Source organism: Salvia splendens, chromosome 20 (assembly GCF_004379255.2).
Source record: "Salvia splendens isolate huo1 chromosome 20, SspV2, whole genome shotgun sequence".
NCBI classification, from domain to species: domain Eukaryota; kingdom Viridiplantae; phylum Streptophyta; class Magnoliopsida; order Lamiales; family Lamiaceae; genus Salvia; species Salvia splendens.
This window is the reverse complement of record NC_056051.1, coordinates 25309035-25322478: the sequence shown is the minus strand read 5'-3', so window position 1 is coordinate 25322478 and position 13444 is coordinate 25309035. Positions and strand designations below refer to the sequence as shown.

The window sequence follows — 13444 nt, the reverse complement described above, 5'->3', positions numbered from 1 at the left end:
CGTATTATTTATCTCCGCCATACTTTTTTCTCGGATGCTATACTCTTCTTTTTAATTTAGTACATTGATTTGTTTTTTTTTAATATAGTGCATTTGTTTGGGTTTAGATTTAAATTCAGCTTTAGCAAGGTGATATTCAACGATACATTTGTAATTACTAAATAATTTTTTGTTAGTATCTGGATTCTATTCACAAATCTCAACTTTGTAGTAAATTTTAGCATGCTAGACTATCTAACATAAGACTCTCTAATTCTATGTTTATAATTTAGGAACACTCCACTTATATGCATAGTGTCCGCAGGGGCGTAGCGCAGTTGGCAACGGAGAGGCAGATCTTGCTGCAAGAGACAAAAACAATATAATGATTTTTGTGAGTGGCCCATGTCTGAATTCCACTGTCCAAGCATTCTCCAATTTAAAATGTTATTTTCCACCATTTTATACAGCTATTTTCATGCCGTTTTACCATTTTCATAACTTTTTTGGTGCTCAAAATTGAAAATTAGCACCATTTCTCAATTTTAAACATAAAGCATTAAAGGAATTAGTTTTAGTTCTTATCAAATACTCCCTCCGTCCCATGTCACTCGCACTTTTCATTTTAGGCCGTAAATTTAAGATTGATTTATTAGTGTAATTAAATTAGAATTTTAAGTGTAATGAGACATCACTTAATAAATGAGCTCTTAACTTAAACTAACATATTAATTAAATACATTAATTCCAACTTAAATTAGAAATAGTGTAAGTAGTTTGTGACGAGCCGAAATGGAACAATGCAAGTAACATAGGATGGAGGGAGGAAGTAAGTGAGTTAGGTTATTACATGATGAGTAATTTAAGCAATAGTGCCTCCGAAATTGACCTACCAACTACACATGCAATTTTCAATATTAAAGATATTAAGATGTTTTTATTAGCTAGGTATTAATAATAGGTTCTCATTTATCTTTTAATTACGGTGGTGAATCCCTGGAAAATGTTTTATCAACTAAATTGTGGTTCTTTATTGTAAATATACGGATATATTGTTCTCATTGTCTTTGAACATTGTTTCTACTTTTTATGAGTCAATAATATACACAAATTGGCATCTATTGTGTAGGGTGAGAGGTCAAATTATGTTGATAGAAGAAATGGTGGACAGAATTGCATCAACTTTAACATCTTTTCATGTTTTCAGACAAAAACAAATGATCATTTATAAATGGTACACCAAAATTATGTCAACATTTTACCGAAGATGAGATGAAAAGACTTATGTGGAAATCCTATAATTTGTAAATGGTACCCCAAAATTATGGCAACTTTTTACCAAAGATGAGATGAAAAGACTTATGTGGAAATCCACTAGGAGATCATATATATATTCCATCTATAAATGGAGTCATGCACCACTTTAAAATTTAATTTGCTGGTCAATATACCATGTGATATCATCTATATAAAGTAAGAGATAAAATAATATAGAGAAGAGTCTTCTTTATATTATTTATTCTGTTACTTTACTCTCATTCCATCTTAACTATTAAATATTATTTTTTCAAAATGAGTGAAAAAAGCACATCACTTAGCAAGGGACAAAAGTACTACGGAGTATTATTTTTTTTTCCTTTTTGAAATGAAGTCTGGTTTAGGGCACCAAAATTAAATATGTAAATATCTATATTGATTGTGATCAAGTTTTTGTAATTTTTTAGTGGGAATTTATATGATTGACTTTTTATTCTCAAACATATCAGAATGCATCATGGATTGTGGCCCTCCATTTGTATACTTTACTAATAATATAACAATTTTTTACATGTTACAAATTACTTATGGCCATTTCTCAATAATTTTCACCACGCCACGTTAGCTATAATTTTCACCATAGCCCCTGCTGTGCACAACAGAGGATCCTTGCTCTTTAAAGATCAACCTTTTGGCTCTATGTCGCTTCACATCCCATTATGTTACATATGATGTGAATGGTGGATTGTCGGGTTCGACTTAGTTCGGGTTCAATTGCACCTACAATGGCGATGTTGGCTTGGTTAGCAAACTTTTTTGTTAGAAAGTTTATCTACTTTGCAACCTTTACTTATGCTTACACTAGGATTTAATTTTGAACTTGTGAACTATTGAATGCTGTCTCATATTCGTTTTTGCAATTTGTGGTTATATTTTAAAAACTAAGTGAGCTTTTGTAGTTCATTATTTAAATAAGAATTAAGTATTTCTTATTTTTTTACTAATTCTATTAATTATGGACATCATGAGTTTAGTTACAAAATTAGTAAAACGAGAAACTAAGAGGAAAATGTGCTAGTAGAAAAAAAACCCATCTAAGTAGATATAATACACTTATTAAAAATATATAGAGATTAATTTTGATCAATAGTCTAAAAAAAAATATGACCATCTTTTGAACATATAGTGTTTTTGTTATTTTCTATTTACTAATTTATTTTATTTTCTCTCTCTTATTTAATCTCTAACCCTTAATTCAGTAAACACTACTTTCATAAATTCTAATTTTAAAAACATAGTAATAGATTAACTTGGAACAAAAAAATTACTAGTAGTTTTAAGATGATCAATTATACGAAATAAATTTGGATTGCAAGGGATATACTCAAAACAAGTACTCTGATATACTCCTACAAAACTAAATCTAAAGAAGCTACCATAGTTGCTAACAACAAATCTAAATCCGAATTCAATCTAACATCGGCCACCACAACCACCCATCATTCACTAGCTCTGCAGATATCCTCCGACGCCGACGGCGACTCCGACACCGACTCTACCGCGTCGTCCGATGCCGATGATGGAGTACGTGCTAAACAAGCCAGCACAAAGCCCAAGAAAGAGTATCAGTTCGGCATGACCAAAGAGTTCGGCCTCAGCCTACAGCTCGGTAAAAGCCAACCAATCAAGCTCTGCCCTCAGGTCGGCATCAAGCTCTACTCTCAGATCGGCAAAAGCTGCTCGGCAATAGTTCAACAGTTCGGTTTCAGCATCGGCAAAAGCTGCTCGGCAATACCGAACTGGGAGACACGATCTATCTAGTGGTGGACCCATGCAGCCTCCACGACATCCACGACATCCACGACATAATTACTGATGATGTAAGCCACCGCCTAGTTAGTGGCCATGCAGGATCTCATGACCTCCGTGACCTCCACGACTTCAGGTGGTGATGCAAGCCACGATCTCAGTTCAATATATAAATAGAACTTAGATCTGGTAGAAAAAAGGCTAAGCTCTCTAGAGATAAAACACCAGATAGCAAGTTTGTATTTGTAAGCTGTAGAAAACAGATCAAGCAATACAACTCTGCCCTCTTTTCTTCCCGTGGACGTAGATTTACCTCAGTAAATCGAACCACGTAAATCTCTGTGTCGTAATTTATTTTTACGAGCATTCATCATCATCGAAAATTCGCAGCTCCATCACTGGCGCCGTCTGTGGGAAACAGAGAACCAAATTTGTGATAAAGCGAATTTTTGACCCTTTTTCCACCCAAAAAAAAAAAAAAAAAAATGCATACCAGATCACATAACACCCGTGCCTCCGTCCGTGATAACCATGAGGAAGCTAATCCAGCAGCCCATAGGCCTGGAAAGCAGCCTCGTGAGAAATCTGTCTCCAGTTCTCACGAAGAAGGAACAAGCCGCTCCAGGAGTCATCGCACCGAATCTTCCCAGCAGCCCGATTTAAATGAAGCTGTCAAGCTGTTCTTAGCCGAGAAGCAGGAGGAGTTCTTAACCTTCCTGCAGAAGAGCCAACAGCCGGAGAAGACAACGGCGGATTCTCCCTCCTCATCCAGACATGAAAGTCACTACCGCAGTAGTAACGTGTCTTCCAGGAGGAAGAATCCTCAACCCCGACATGTTCCCGTTCCTCTTCGGTACCGGAACCACAGGAGAACTCCATCTCCTCCGTACCAAAGAGATATCGGGTTCGCCATGTACGGAGCATTAAAGACTCCGTTTTCGGACGATATCACCCGAACTCCTTTGCCGCGGAACTACCGGACACCGTCAATGACTTATGACGGGCTAGAGGATCCTCATGACTTCTTGGGACGCTATCAATATAATATGGCGAACCAGGGTCTCAATGAGATCCATATGTGCAAGCTGTTCCCCGAGCTGCTCATCGGGAACGCCAGAAGGTGGTTCGACAGCCTCACTCAAGGCAGCATTAGATCCTACCGAGATCTAATGGATGCTTTCCACAGGAGGTTCTTTCAGAAAGCGGAAGCCCGGATCACTTCGGCTCAGCTGCTTTCTATACGTCAAGGTCGCGACGAAAAGATCAGCGACTTCCTGACGAGATTCCATAAGGAATGCCTACAAGTAGATAATCTCAATGATCTACTCGTCATTTCGGCATTCCAAAATGGAATCCTGTCCGGAGCTCTCTACAGAAAGCTCGTGGAATGCAGTCCGCAAACAGCTCAAGAGATGTGGGACATTGCGGACCAGTTCTCCCGTGCCGATGAGGCAGACCGTCGAAAACGGTCTTTAGACAGCTCATCTAGAGGAGACGAAAAGAAGCCCGATCATAGCGATCAGAGGTTTCCTCGCCGAACTCCTTTTGAAAGAATTCAAAGGGCACCGGTACAAGGCAGATTGGGACCACGTCTCAATCCTGAGAAGCCGCCCGCTCAGTTCGTACCATTGAACAAGTCAAGAACGGAAATTTTCGAACTACATTCCGATATGTTCGAAAAGCCAAGGCGGATGACGAAATCGGCCGCGCGGCGACCTCAGGATCAATATTGCTTCTTCCATCAAGCCCACGGTCATGATACCGAGGAGTGCCGAAATTTGGCTGCAGGTATTGATGCTCTTGTGAAAACAGGAACGTTAAAAAAATACCAAAGCAAGCAGCCGAAAAAGAACAAAAGGCAGAGAGGTGCGAACTGCAATCCTCAGGATCCGAAAAGGCATGAGGATCCCGAAGACGACGACGAGCCGCAATATGATGGAGTAATCCAGACTATTGATGCTCTCCCTGCCGGGAAGACTAAGTCGTCCCTAAAAGCAGAACGCAGAGGTTCCAATCAAGAGGAGCCAACACATAAAAGGCTGAAGAAAGACGAAGTGATTACATTTTCAGATGCCGATCCCGTCCCAGCCATCTCTCCTCACCAAGACGCTATTGTCATTCAAGCCGGAGTGGCAAACAAACTGATCCACAGAGTATTTGTGGATACAGGAGCGTCAGTCAGCGTTCTTTTTAAAGAATGTTTCGATAAAATGGAATTGGATCCAGCCCGGCTCAGTCCGGCTCCAATTCCTCTGAAAAGTTTCGCCCAGGAGGACACCCGCCCTGAAGGTATTATCAGCCTTCCGATCACGGTGGGAAAAGCGCCTACAAGCTCCAGTACTATGATCGAGTTCTTTGTGGTGAAAGCTCGGTCCCCGTACAACATCATCCTGGGGAGAGACTGGCTCAACACAGTTCGGGCCGTTTGCTCTACTTATCACCTCACCATCAAGATCCCCACTAAAGGTGGGATAGCGGTCATCCGAGGTGATCAAAAGAGAGCAAGAGAATGTCTGCAGATTGCGCTTAGAAGTGCCGAGCAATCAGTTCGGCACCATCAAGCATAGCAATCACAGCAACCGGAGTCAGAGGCAAGCGAGATGACCGAAGTCACTCCAGGGCCGAACTCAATGACCGTTCAGTTATACGAAGATGATCCATCCAGAACGGTCAAGATCGGCTTCGCAGGAACGCCTCTACTCCGGGAAAAGACCATTCAGCTCCTCAAGGAGTACAAAGATGTCTTTGCATGGTCTCCGTTGGATATGACCGGAGTGCCCCCCGAGGTAATCACTCATCGGTTAAATATTGATCCTTCAATTCGGCCAGTAAAACAGAAGCAAAGACTCTTTGCGGCAGAAAGAAGCCAAGTCATCCATGACGAAGTCCGCCAATTACTAAAAGCGGATGTACTTTTCGAGGTGAAATATCCTTCTTGGGTGGCCAATCCTGTGATGATCAAGAAGAAAGAAGGAGGATGGCGGATGTGCATAGATTTTACCGATCTAAACAAGCACTGTCCTAAAGATTGCTATCCCCTTCCGAATATAGATAAAAAAGTAGAAGCTTTGATCGGCTTCGAAATTTTCTGTTTTCTTGATTTATACAAAGGATATCACCAAGTGTTGATGGATGACAGTGATGCTCCGAAAACAGCTTTCATTACCGATTTCGGCATTTTCGCTTATAAAAAGATGCCATTCGGTTTAAAGAATGCCGGAGCCACTTATCAAAGGATGGTAGACAAGCTTTTTCGGCACCTAATCGGAAAGCAGGTTGAAGTGTATGTCGACGACATAGTTGTCAAAAGCAAAAGCACTTCGGAGTACGAAGACAACCTCAAGTCCACTCTCAACGTGCTCAAGAAAGCCAACCTCAAACTTAATCCCCAAAAGTGTACCTTTTTGGTAGATTCGGGAAAGTTTCTGGGTTGTTGGGTTTCAAAGGACGGACTCAAGGCCAATCCCTCAAAAGTTCAAGTCATTCAGAACATGGCGATGCCGAAGTCCATACATGACGTGCAAAGGCTAACCGGATGTCTAGCCGCACTGAATCGATTCCTTTCCCAAGCAGCCGAAAAGCAATTGCCGTTCTTCAAGGTGTTGAAAAAGGCACCAAAGTTCGAGTGGGGAGCCGAGCAGAAAAAGGCCTTTGACGAGCTCAAAAGTTATCTAGCCGAGCTTCCTATTCTCTCTGCTCCAACCGAAGCCGAAGTAATACTCTTATACTTAGCGGCATCGGATCAAACCATCAGCGCGGTGCTTGTACGAGAAGAAGGCCTAAAGCAGTTTCCCATCTACTTTACAAGCCGAGCATTAAGAGGTCCAGAAACAAGGTATCAACCTCTGGAGAAAATTGCTCTGGCATTAGTAAATGCAGCAAGGAGACTGCGGCCATACTTCTACGCTCACAAGGTATGCGTCTTAACCGATCTGCCTCTTCGGCAAGTTTTGACCAAACCAGAAGCATCAGGCAGAATCGCCAAATGGGCCATAGAGCTGGGAGAACACTCAATCGAGTATCTACCTCGGAAAGCTATCAAGGGACAAGCCTTGGCAGATTTTCTTGCAGAAGCAAAGTTCGATCAAGCAATTCCTGTCATTGCCGAACAGAAGAATTCTGCCAATGCCGAACTAGTACAGCCCTTGGAATCCGAAGTAGAGCCGCCGGACTGCTGGAGCGGATTCGTAGATGGAGCTTCAAACAAGATGGGAAGTGGAGCTGGTATTTTACTTGTCGCTCCCGACGGACACGAGGTAACCTACTCACTTCGGTTCCTATTCCCCACTACTAATAATGAAGCCGAGTACGAAGCCCTCCTGGCCGGACTCCAGTTAGCGCAAAGTCTGCTCGTCAAATCTCTCAAAGTCCATTGTGATTCACAAGTCATAGTAAATCACATGTTGGGTACAAGTGAAGCTCGTGACGAGAGAATGAAGGAGTATTTGGACAAAGCGCAAAGCATCAGCCGAAGTTTCTCCTATTTTCGGATAATCCGCATTCCCAGAGCGGAAAATAGCCGAGCAGATACCTTAAGTAAGTTGGCCTCAGATCCGAGCTCAAAGGCGGAAGAATTAATGCATCGAAGCATTGATGAAGCCGAGGTACATTCAGTATCCAGCTCGCCGAACTGGATGACGCCGATCTTGCAGTATCTGGATCAAGGACAATTGCCCGAGGATAAGAGAGAAGCTCGGAAGATCACGTGCCGAGCACTTCGGTACGAACTTCATGAAGGAGTCCTCTTTAGAAAGTCTTACCTCCAGCCGTTATTGCGGTGCGTAGGACCAGAAGAGACGGACTACATTCTCAGAGAAGTTCATGAAGGATCGTGCGGCAGCCACATCGGAGCTAGAGCTTTAGCTAAAAAAGTTCTAAGATGGGGATATTATTGGCCAACCTTGGTACAAGAAGCAGTGCAGCTCGTCAAGACATGCCCGAAGTGCCAAATCCATGCAAATATCCCAAGGATGCCTCAGACCGATCTATCCACTATGCAAAGCCCTTGGCCTTTCATGCAATGGGGCATAGACATAGTGGGACCACTTCCTCAAGCTCCTCGGCAAATGAAATTCCTTATCGTTGCCGTGGACTACTTCACGAAGTGGGTGGAAGCTGAACCATTAGCTACGATAACGAGCTCGAAGGCATTAGATTTCGTCTGGAAGAACATAGTGTGCCGATTCGGCATACCCCACATCCTCATCTCGGATAACGGGACTCAGTTCACCGACAAGACGTTCAAGAATTGGTGCCAAGAGCTGAATATTCAACAGCGGTTCACTTCGGTCTCTCATCCACAAGCAAACGGACAAACGGAGGTAACAAATCGTATCCTGGTGAAAGGGTTAAAAGCTCGGTTAGAACAAGCCAAAGGACAATGGGTAGAAAATCTCCCTCAAGTCCTATGGTCCTACCGAACTACACCCACAATCTCCAACGGTGAAACTCCGTACAGTCTGGTGTACGGCACTGAAGCCGTAATTCCGGTGGAGATCGGCGTACCCAGTCCCCGAACTCTAAATTTCTCCTCAGAAATGAATGACGACGGACTGCGAGCCGAATTAGATCTGGCCGAAGAAAGAAGAGAATTGGCGTGCATAAAAGCAGCCAAGTACAAGGAGCAAGTAGCCCGGTATTACAACCAAAGGGTGAAGAAGCTGCAATTTCAAGTGGGAGATCTCGTCTTGAGAAACAACGAAGTAAGCCGAGCAGAAAAGCTGGGCAAGCTCGAACCTACATGGGAAGGTCCGTATCGGGTGTCAGAAGTCCTCGGCAAAGGGTCTTACAAATTGGCTCACATGTCAGGAGAACAGGTACCCCGAACATGGCACATTTCCAACCTCAAGAAGTTCCATTTGTAAGAGACAGTCCGGTCAGTCAGTCAGTCAGTCTTATGTGCTTTCCTTGTTTTTTATTTGCTCTCTTTGCTCTCTTTGCCTATGTGCGTTTTTGTTTGTCTTACGTGCGTTGTGTCTATCTATGTGAGTGTCGTCTCTTACAAATGTAACTGAGGTATCTTGTTCTTCGAAGGCTGATCCCCTTCTTAGAACATATACAAGCCAACGATTGTGAGTCAAAGCTTCTACAGAAGATACAAGACCACAATTCAGCTTAAACAAGCAGGTCGTCTGAAACGAGCTGCAATAAGCCAACGATTGTGAAGTCCAAGCTTCTAAAGAGGATACAAGACCACAATTCGGCTTAAAAATCAAGCACTTCGTCTGAAACGAACTGCAACGAAAGTCCGATCCACGCGATAAAACTCGCCGAATTAGGACAAGGGAAAGTCCGATCCCCGAATTAGGACAAGGGAAAGTCCGATCCCCAAATTAGGACAAGGGAAAGTCCGATCCACGCGATAAAACTCGCCAAATTAGGACACAAGACGAGTCCGGTCAAAGATGTTTATTTCATCAGACCAAAGACGAGTCCGGTCAAAGATGTTTATTTCATCAGACCACAGACGAATCCGATCAAAGAGGTTTATTTCGTCAAGACCAAGGACCAAGTCTGGTCAAAGAAGAGTTCACTTCATAAGACCAAAGACAAACATCAACTTACCCCGTACCTTTATCCAGAATGCCGAAGAGATTCACTTCGCTTTTCGGGGGGGGTAGTGATGGAGTACGTGCTAAACAAGCCAGCACAAAGCCCAAGAAAGAGTATCAGTTCGGCATGACCAAAGAGTTCGGCCTCAGCCTACAGCTCGGTAAAAGCCAACCAATCAAGCTCTGCCCTCAGGTCGGCATCAAGCTCTACTCTCAGATCGGCAAAAGCTGCTCGGCAATAGTTCAACAGTTCGGTTTCAGCATCGGCAAAAGCTGCTCGGCAATACCGAACTGGGAGACACGATCTATCTAGTGGTGGACCCATGCAGCCTCCACGACATCCACGACATCCACGACATAATTACTGATGATGTAAGCCACCGCCTAGTTAGTGGCCATGCAGGATCTCATGACCTCCGTGACCTCCACGACTTAAGGTGGTGATGCAAGCCACGATCTCAGTTCAATATATAAATAGAACTTAGATCTGGTAGAAAAAAGGCTAAGCTCTCTAGAGATAAAACACCAGATAGCAAGTTTGTATTTGTAAGCTGTAGAAAACAGATCAAGCAATACAACTCTGCCCTCTTTTCTTCCCGTGGACGTAGATTTACCTCAGTAAATCGAACCACGTAAATCTCTGTGTCGTAATTTATTTTTACGAGCATTCATCATCATCGAAAATTCGCAGCTCCATCAGCCGACACCTCCACCCCTCTCAACTCCTCTATCATCTTCACCACATAGCTGCTCTTCGGCCTCTGTTCCGGCGCCGCCTGCGTGCACGCCATTGCGATCTGCAGCAGGCCCACCATCTCCTCCTCTATATCCCTGTACCGCATGAGCTCCAGATCGAACACCTCGGCCGTCCACTCCTCCCTCACCACAGACTGCACCCACCTCGGCAGATCAACAACCCCGCTGTACCCGATCCCCGGCCCGCCGCTGTCGACCACCGAGGGGCATTTCCCGGTCAGCAGCTCCAGCAGCAGGACCCCGAAGGAGTAGACGTCCGACTTGGAGGTCAGCTTCCGGCCCTCCAGAGCTGCCTCCGGGGCGCGGTAGCCGCTGGATTTAGGGGCGGACGAGGGCGATGCGAAGACCGAGAGGCCGTAGTCGGATAGCTTGGCAGTGCCTTGCTTGTCAATGAGGACGTTCGTGGACTTGATGTTGCCGTGCACGAGCTTGAGGAGAGCCCCCGAGCTGTGGATGAAGGCTAGCCCCCGTGCTGCCCCTGCTGCGATCTTTAACCTCGTGGTCCAGTCCAACGGAGTCCTACCCGGGCCTCGGTTGCCTGAGATAAAGCAGTAAATTAAAACACGACCAAGTTGGATGAGCCATCAACATCAAGAAACGCTTTTGCTAGCTATCCGAGCCACGGGTGGTTCGAGCTAACAACAAGCAGACAAACATGAGCCTCAAGAGACAAGAACAGAGCATAATTAGCTAAGAAACAAATCATTACCAGTCAAAAAAGCATTTCTATACAACCTGCAAATTAAACAATGACATATCAATATATCATCACATTCTATTAAACACATGGGTCCTATCTTTTCAAATTCAGCTACTAAATTAGCTCCACATCAAGAATCTAAAACAAGAAACAAAATCTTTAAGCATATAATGACAAACAACAGCAACAAAATAGAGTGAAACAGAGCACTGAACACAGTTCTTACCATGAAGTAGCCAAAACAAGTTCCCATTAGGCATGAACTCATGAACTAACAGCTTCTCATCCCGAGCAAAGTAGTACGCCTTCAACCCGATCAAATTCGGGTGGCGGAGCCGCCCCAGCACCTCCATCTGCTGCTCAAACTCCCGCTTCCCGGCCACATTCAAATCCTTCAACCTCTTCACCGCCACCACATTCCCGTCGTCCAAAATCGCCTTGTAGGCCGTCCCAAACCCGCCCTTCCCCAGCATCTCGGCCGACGCCCTCAGCAAGTCCTCGAGCTCGAACCTCCTCTCCCCGTCGAAGAACACCATCTTCCCCCTCTCGGACTGGGCATGGTTCGGGTACGGGCTCGAAGAATACACTATTTTCTCCGCTTGCACGCTGCTCTTCTCCGAATTCAGCATACTCGAATAGTTCCTCCAGAAATAGCAATATAAAAGCAGAGAAACTAACCCTAGAACAAATAAATCCCCAATTATAATACCAATTATAGCAATGTTGCTAAATTTAACCTTATGCTTCGCTTTCGCCGAAGAATTAGGAATAGTCTCCACCGGAATTGCAGTCGGAGAGGAGGAGACCGTCGTTTTAGGGCTCACCGGCGACGCAATTGCACCACATTTCTCCAGCGGCGGCCCGCAAAATGCCGGATTCCCCCAAAACGACGACGCAGGGAATTTAGAAAACAAGCTAGGTATAGCTCCGGTGAGCTTATTCCCCGACGCGTTGAATTCCTGCAAATTCGGCAAGTGTAAATCGGAAATTGCGCCGGAGAAGGAGTTCTCCTCGAGGCGGAGGGTGAGCAAATGGGTGAGGCGGTTGACGGAGAGGGGGATTTCTCCGGAGAAGCTGTTGCGGGAGAGATCGAGGCGGTAGAGGTTGGAGAGTGAAATTAGCGACGCCGGAATTTTGGAGGATTAAGTGGGCGACGCGGTTGTGGAGGCAGGAGACGCCGAGCCAGGAGGTGCATGGGTCGGAGGTGGAGTTCCAGGAGGTGAGGAGGGAGTTGGAGGGGTCGGCGGTGGATTTGAAGGTGAGGAGGGGGGTGGCGTCGGGGTGGGCAGCGCAGTGGTGGAGGAGGTTGAGGAAGAAGAAGAAGAAGAAGAAGGAAGCTGTAGGGTTTGGTTTTAGTTTTGGTGGTGGTGATGCCGCCATTGTTGGAGGGAGAGAAAGCTTGAAATGAGTGATAATGGAAGAATGGAAATGGTTATGGAATCTGAAGCTGGTTAATGAGGATGGTTATTTAGATTTAATTGTTTTATTCTTCTTTATAATTTTGTTATTCCAATTAGTAATGTTTACAAGCAAAGATAATTAACGGGCAAATACACGTAAATACATTTTTCTAATTTGATAAGAAAAAAATTATTTGCATATTTGGCTGGTGGATTAAAATGTGCTTTATGGATTTTTTTTGTTTTGTTGTTTGAATTGGTTGATAATAAATTTTTGTATTATCGGATTGGCTTTTTCTTTTATACTGGGGTAACTATTATTATGATTATGTGTAGATTGCCATCTAATGGCTTGAGTATCGTATACATAATAAATAAACATAGAAAATTCAACTTTCAAATTGATGAATTTGGAAAAACACTATGGACGTCAGTACAATTGTTTGGATTTAGTTCTAATCACGTTGAAAGAAAAGAAAATAATTTTAATTATTGAAGAATGAAAATATTATATTTTCTAATTAGTATGTCCGATAAGAATACAAAATTAATAATGTGACCCAAACCTATTTAAAATTTTTATATTAGTGATATGGGTAGCCTTTAATCCAATGTAATGAATTTTTTAAATTTTCTCTTTATCAAAGGGTGTTCCTTGGGCTGGTGTTTTTAGGTCACTTACTCTAAGTAAACATTAATTAAACAATTAAACGCTAATTAAAAAGCGATTTAATTAGGGGAGAACCGTTGCAGCAATCCGGGTTTTGGCTAAAGTCGTCTTTGTCATCGTCCCTAGACTTCTGACAAGAAAGGTACCACTTTCTCTTCTTTTGGTACAAGACTTAGCAGTCAAACATATTTAATTCATTGTAATTTAGTGACTAATGGAATGTGCAAGGAAAACGACGACAGCTGCTTTTGTTTGCTTTTTTCAGGTAATTGTTTAAGAATGGTGGATTCCTTGTTATAATAATAATAATAATAATAATAAT

General features: G+C 43.5%; 1 pseudogene; it reads right to left on the bottom strand.

Annotated features, from left to right (window-relative positions):
- Positions 1-2601: 2601 nt before the first annotated feature.
- Positions 2602-12518, bottom strand: LOC121780761 (annotated as a pseudogene).
- Positions 12519-13444: the final 926 nt, after the last annotated feature.